This window comes from Triticum dicoccoides, chromosome 4A, assembly GCF_002162155.2.
Source record: "Triticum dicoccoides isolate Atlit2015 ecotype Zavitan chromosome 4A, WEW_v2.0, whole genome shotgun sequence".
NCBI classification, from domain to species: Eukaryota; Viridiplantae; Streptophyta; class Magnoliopsida; order Poales; family Poaceae; genus Triticum; species Triticum dicoccoides.
In genome coordinates this window covers 638607219-638614994 of record NC_041386.1, presented here as the reverse complement: position 1 = coordinate 638614994, position 7776 = coordinate 638607219, and positions in this window count along the sequence as shown.

Genomic DNA, 7776 nt, shown 5'->3' with positions numbered 1-7776 from the left:
GTGCCAACAACACATGAGAGTACCGCCGCCCTATATAGATGTGGGAAAACCGTTCCCCAACTGGGCAAACTGGTAATAACTGAGGAGCATATAATGCAGGCTCAAATGCTCAATATCACTGTAGGACAACTCCTCGAGATCGGGCCCATGTCTCCGCTTAGAGAGGAGGAAATAAAACGGAAATATGTTCGCGGGCAACCTTTGGTCGAGCCCAAGGAGGTCAAGAACCTCCCAACGAGAATGTATGAATTGCATGATTAGTACATGAAAATTACCAAGAGTTCCAATTGAGAGTCCCTCATGGTGAAGGTCAAGGAAGAGCATTACTTCCATAAGCTAGCTCTATGCGTTGAGTATTCAGAACTATTTCAGTTATTCAATCAAGATGCACTCGACAAATCTCTCGTCAGTTGCTATTGTCTGTAAGTGATTTCTTTCTGTAATTTAAGTCTCAATCTAGATTTAGTGCTCATTGATCGATCATTACCTGTAATTATCCTCACTGTATTCTTTTTTGTCGTATTATGCAGGATGAAGATGTATGAAATGAAAAAAGCTGGACGATATGGCACTGGGTTCATTGACCCAAATACCATTAGTGAAAAGACATGGACATATGATTATTGTAAACAAGATGTAGAGAATAAAATTCTAGAGTTCTTGAAGCGCCTCAATAGCAATGAAGATATACTACTTCCTTACAACTTCAGGTGAATTGATGTCTACTACACAACCTTCTTCTTATAGACGTTGTGGGGCCTCCAAGTGCAGAGGTTTGTAGGACAGTAGCAAATTTCCCTCAAGTGGATGACCTAAGGTTTATCAATCCGTGGGAGGCGTAGGATGAAGATGGTCTCTCTCCAGAAACCCTACAACCAAATAACAAAGAGTCTCTTGTGTCCCCAACACAGCCAAAACAATGGTAAATTGTATAGGTGCACTAGTTCGGTGAAGAGATGGTGATACAAGTGCAATATGGATGGTATAGGTTTTTGTAATCTGAAAATATAAAAACAGCAAGGTAACTAATGATAAAAGTGAGCACAAACAGTATTGCAATGCGTTGAAACAAGGCCTAGGGTTCATACTTTCACTAGTGCAATTTCTCTGAACAACAATAACATAATTAGATCATATAACTATCCCTCAACATGCAACAAAGAGTCACTCCAAAGTCACTAATAGAGGAGAACAAACAAAGAGATTATGGTAGGGTACGAAACCACCTCAAAGTTATCCTTTCTGATCGATCTATTCAAGAGTCTGTAGTAAAATAACATGAAGTTATTCTTTCCGTTCAATCTATCATAGAGTTCGTACTAGAATAACACCTTAAGACACAAATCAACCAAAACCCTAATGTCACCTAGATACTCCAATGTCACCTCATGTATCCCTGGGTATGGTTATACGATATGCATCACACAATCTCAGATTCATCAATTGAAACCAACAGAAAGTACTTCAAAGAGTGCCCCAAAGTTTCTACCGGAGAGTCAAGACGAAAACGTGTGCCACCCCTATGCATAGGTTCATGGGCGGAACCCGTAAGTTGATCACCAAAACATGCATCAATTGCATCAATAGAATACCCCTTTGTCACCACAGGTATCCCACGCAAGACATACATCAAGTGTTCTCAAATCCTTAAAGACTCAATCTGATAAGATAACTTCAAAGGGAAAAATCAATCCATTACAAGAGAGTAGAGGGGAAGAAACATCATAAGATCCAACTATAATAGCAAAGCTCGCGATACATCAAGATCGTACCACCTCAAGAGCACGAGAGAGAGAGAGAGAGAGATCAAACACATAGCTACTCGTACATACCCTCAGCCCCAAGGGTGAACTACTCCCTCCTCGTCATGGAGAGCACCGGGATGATGAAGATGGCCACCGGAGAGGGATTCCCCCCCCCCCTCCGGCAGGGTGCCGGGACGGGTCTAGATTGGTTTTCGGTGGCTACGGAGGCTTCTGGCGGCGGAACTCCCGATCTATTATGCTCTTTGAAGTTATTAGGGTATATGGGTATATATAGGAGGAAGAAGTATGTCGGTGGATCTCCGAGCTGTCCACGAGGCGGGGGGCGTGCCCAGGGGGGTGGGCGCGCCCCACACCCTCGTGGGAAGCCCGGGACTCTCCTGGTCCATCTCCGATACTCCGTGGGCTTCTTCTGGTCCAAAAATAAGTTCCGTGAAGTTTCAGGTCAATTGGACTCCATTTGATTTTCATTTTCTGCGATACTCTAAAACAAGGGAAAAACAAAAACTGGCACTGGGCTCTGGGTTAATAGGTTAGTCCCAAAAATAATATAAAAGTTCATAATAAAGCCCATAAACATCCAAAACAGATAATATAATAGCATGGAACAATCAAAAATTATAGATACGTTGGAGATGTATCAGCATCCCCAAGCTTAATTCCTGCTCGTCCTCGAGTAGGTAAATGATAAAAATAGAATTTTTGATGTGGAAGCTACCTAACATATTTCTCTAAGTAATTCTCTTCATTTTGGCTTGAATGTTCAGATCCATAAGATTCAAGACAAAAGTTTAATATTGAGATAAAAATAATAATACTTCAAGCATACTAACTAAGCAATTATGTCTTCTCAAAATAACATGGCCAAAGAAAGTTATCCCTACAAAATCATATAGTCTGGCTATGCTCCATCTTCACCACACAAAGTATTTAAATCATGCATAACCCTGATGACAAGCCAAGCAATTGTTTCATACTTTTGATGTTCTCAAACTTTTTCAATCTTCACGCAATACATGAGCGTGAGCCATGGATATAGCACTATATGTGGAATAGAAGGGTGGTTGTGGAGAAGACAAAAAGGGAGAAGATAGTCTCACATCAACTAGGCGTATCAACGGGCTACGGAGATGCCCATCAATAGATATCAATGTGAGTGAGTAGGGATTGCCATGCAACGGATGCACTAGAGCTATAAGTGTATGAAAGCTCAAGAAGAAACTAAGTGGGTGTGCATCCAACTTGCTTGCTCACGAAGACGTAGGGCACTTGAGGAGGCCCATCGTTGGAATATACAAGCCAAGTTCTATAATGAAAATTTCCCACTAAGGAGACTCTCTATCATGAAGATCATGGTGCTACTTTGAAGCACAAGTGTGGTAAAAGGATAGTAGTATTGTCCCTTTTATCTTCTCTTTTTTTGGGCCTTCCTTTTTTTATTTGGCCTTTCTTTTTTTGGGGACAATACTCTATGAATGATGATCATCACACTTCTATTTATTTACAACTCAATGATTACAACTCGATACTAGAACAAAGTATGACTCTATATGAATGCCTCCAGCAGTGTACCGGGATGTGCAATGACTCATGAGTGCCATGTATGAAAGATTTATCAATGGTGGCTTTGCCACAACTAAAACGTCAACTACATGATCTTGCAAAGCAATATGACAATGATGGAGCGTGTTATAGTAAACGGAATGGTGGAAAGTTGCATGGCAATATATCTAGGAATGGCTATGGAAATGCCATGATAGGTAGGTATAGTGGCTGTTTTGAGGAAGGTATATGGTGGGTTTATGGTACCGGCGAAAGTTGTGCGGTACTAGAGAGGCTAGCAATGGTGGAAGGGTGAGAGTGTGTATAATCCATGGACTCAACATTAGTCATAAAGAACTCACATACTTATTGCAAAAATCTATTAGTTATCGAAAAAAAGTACTACGTGCATGCTCCTAGGGGGATAGATTGGTAGGAAAAGACCATCGCTCGTCCCCGACCGCCACTCATAAGGAAGACAATCAATAAAGAAATCATGCTCTGACTTCATCACATAACGGTTCACCGTACGTGCATGCTACGGGAATCACAAACTTCAACGCAAGTATTTCTCAAATTCACAACTACTCAACTAGCACTCTAATATCACCGTCTCCATATCTCAAAACAATTATCAAGTATCAAACTTCTCTTAGTATTCAATGCACTTCATATGAAAGTTTTTATTATATCCCTCTTAGATGCCCATCATATTAGGACTAGTTTCATAACCAAAGCAAACTACCATGATGTTCTAAAGACTCTCAAAATAATATAAGTGAAGCATGAGAGTTCAACAATTTCTTCCAAATAAAACCACCGCCGTGCTCTAAAAAGATATAAGTGAAGCACTAGAGCAAATGACAAACTACTCCGAAAGATATAAGTGAAGATCAATGAGTAGTCGAATAAATATGCAACTTTGTGAAGACTCTCTAAAATTTAATAATTTCAGATCTTGATATTTTATTCAAACATCAAGCAAAATAAAATAAAATAAAATGACGCTCCAAGCAAAACACATATCATGTGGTGAATAAAAATATAGCTCCAAGTAAAGTTACCGATGAACGAAGACGAAAGAGGGGATGCCATCCGGGGCATCCCCAAGCTTAGGCTCTTGGTTGTCCTTGAATATTACCTTGGGGTGCCTTGGGCATCCCCAATCTTAGGCGCTTTCCACTCCTTATTCCATAGTCCATCGAATCTCTACCCAAAACTTGAAAACTTCACAACACAAAACTTAACAGAAAACTCGTAAGCTCCATTAGCGAAAGAAAACAAAACACCACTTCAAGGTACTGTAATGAAATCATTATTTATTTATATTGGTGTTAAACCTACTGTATTCCAACTTCTCTATGGTTTATAAACTCTTTTACTGGCCATAGATTCATTAAAATAAGCAAACAACACACGAAAAACAGAATCTGTCAAAAACAGAACAGTCTGTAGTAATCTATAACTAACGCAAACTTCTAGAACCCCAAAAATTCTAAAATAAATTTCTGGACGTGAGGAATTTATATTTTAATCATCTTAAAAACAATTAACGAAATATAACTCTCAAATAAAAAATGGCAGCAATTCTCGTGAGCGCTAAAGTTTCTGTTTTTTACAGCAAGATCAAAAAGACTTTCCCCAAGTCTTCCCAACGGTTCTACTTGGCAAAAATAACAATTAAAAACAAAAAGCACAACCAAAACAGAGGCTAGATAAATTATTTATTGCTAAACAGGAGCAAAAATCAAGGAACAAAAATAAAATTGGGTTGCCTCCCAACAAGCGCTATCGTTTAACGCCCCTAGCTAGGCATGATGATTTCAATGATGCTCACATAAAGGATAAGAATTGAAACATAAAGAGAGAATCATGAAGAATATGACTAGCACATTTAAGTCTAACCCTCTTCCTATGCATATGGATTTTGTGAGCAAACAACTTGTGGGAACAAGAATCAACTTGCATAGGAAGGTAAAACAAGCGTAACTTCAAAATTTTAAGCACATAGAGGGGAAACTTGATATTATTGCAATTCCTACAAGCATATGTTCCTCCCTCATAATAACTTTCAGTAGCATCATGAATTAATTCAACAATATAACCAGCACCTAAAGCATTCTTTTCATGATCTACAAGCATAGAAAATTTACTACTCTCTACATAAGCAAAATTCTTCTCAATCGGAATAGTGGGAGCAAACTCAACAAAATAATTATCATGTGAGGCATAATCCAATTGAAAACTAAAATCATGATTACAAGTTTCATGGATATCATTATTGTTTATAGAATACAAGTCATCACAATAATCATCATAGATAGCAACTTTGTTCTCATCATCAATTGGAACCTCTTCCAAAATAGTGGATTCATCACAAAATAAAGTCATGACCTCTCCAAATCCACTTTCATCAATATAATCATCATAAATAGGAGGCATGCTTTCATCATAATAAATTTGCTCATCAAAACTTGGGGGACAAAAAATATCATCTTCATCAAACATAGCTTCCCCAAGCTTGTGGCTTTGCATATCATTAGTATCGTGGATATTCAAGGAATTCATACTAACAACATTGCAATCATGCTCATCATTCAAATATTTAGTGCCAAACATTCTTATGCATTCTTATTCTAACACTTTGGCACAATTTTCCTTTCCATCATACTCACGAAAGATATTAAAAAGATGAGGCGTATGAGGCAAATTCAATTCCATATTTTTTTGTAGTTTTCTTTTAGAAACTAAACTAGTGCTAAAACAAGAAACAAAAAGATTCGATTGCAAGATCTAAAGATATACCTTCAAGCGCTAACCTCCCTGGCAACGGCGCCAGAAAAGAGCTTGATGTCTACTACACAACCTTCTTCTTGTAGACGTTGTTGGGCCTCCAAGTGCAGAGGTTTGTAGGACAGTAGAAAATTTCCCTCAAGTGGATGACCTAAGGTTTATCACTCTGTGGGAGGCGTAGGATGAAGATGGTCTCTCTCAAGCAACCCTGCAACCAAATAACAAAGATGTCAGGATCCCGACTCAATGTCACATCGATCTAGCATGTAACACCTCATATCACTTTGCGGCCTCACGCACGGTATCCCCACGGGTGTTGCCTTACCTTTGTCCGGGACCGTTTGCGCCTTTTGGCACACGTATATGATAATGTCGCTAGCATCCGTATGATAAGGAGCCCAGGCTGACATGGCTAGTCGTAAACCCAAAGTGGCACAAACTTACAGGGACAGGCATCCATGACCCAGCATCGAACGTGTCGGTCATCAGCGAGTGAATCCAGGCTGTAGCACTGGACTAGCAGGACTCCGGTGAACCGGGCTGTAGCGGGCTAACAGGACTCCGGTATTCATCGCGTGACATTTCCCCGAGGGGACAGACACAGGAACGAAGAAGGACACATGCCGGCCAGCCTAAGTGTTCCGGAGCAGTAGCAAGCTACCATGGCTCAGTGGAAGCACTAGGAGACATTTCCCGGTAAGAGAGGCTACTAAAGATAAACAACTAGATAGTCAGATCCCACACATACCAAGCATTTCAATATCATACACACAATATGCTCGATATGTGGAAATACAACATGGCATCACAACATGACTCTACGACTCAAGTATTTATTCAATAGGCTCCGAGGAGCGAGATAATACAAACATGAGTCTCATGACCCAACATTCAGAGCATACAAATCAAAGCACAAGCGGAAGCTCAACATGTCTGAGTACAAACATCTACAAATGAAAAAGGCTTGAAAGCCTGACTATCTACCAGATCCTGCCGAGGGCACAAGATCGTAGCTGAGGTAACAAGCTAAACGTCGAAGCCCACGAGGAACTACTAGTGAGACTGAAGTCTCTCTCTGCAAAAACATAAATTAAGCAACGTGAGTACAAATGTACCCAGCAAGACTTACATCAGAACTAACTACATATGCATCATTATCAACAAAGGGGATGGTGGGGTTTAACTGCAGCAAGCCAGCTTTGACTCGGTGGCTATCCTAAACTACGACTGCAAGTAATTCTTTTGAGGTGGCGCACACGAGTCCACATATTCACCATATCAATACACCACTATGGATCCGCTCCCGTCTCCCTACGAGAACGCCATCCATAGCACTCACGCTTATCTTGCGTATTTTAGAGTATCCACTTTCACTTGTCTATGAACTGTACAGGCAACCCAGAAGTCCTTTTCCGCGGACACGGCTATTCGAATAGATGATGTTAACCCTGCAGGGGTGTACTTCTTCACACACGCTCTCACCACTTACCGCCGTTTACACGACATGTACTCGGCAACCTTCAAGAGGAAGCCCAACATGGGTGTCGGCCACGGCCTACCTAAACACCTAAGTCTCTAGTCCAGGTTTATCGCCTATTCGGGTTCCATCCATGAGGAGATCCAGCCGGAGTTTCGCTCACAGCCCCAAACGATGTGAACAGGGTTCCGTGACACCAAA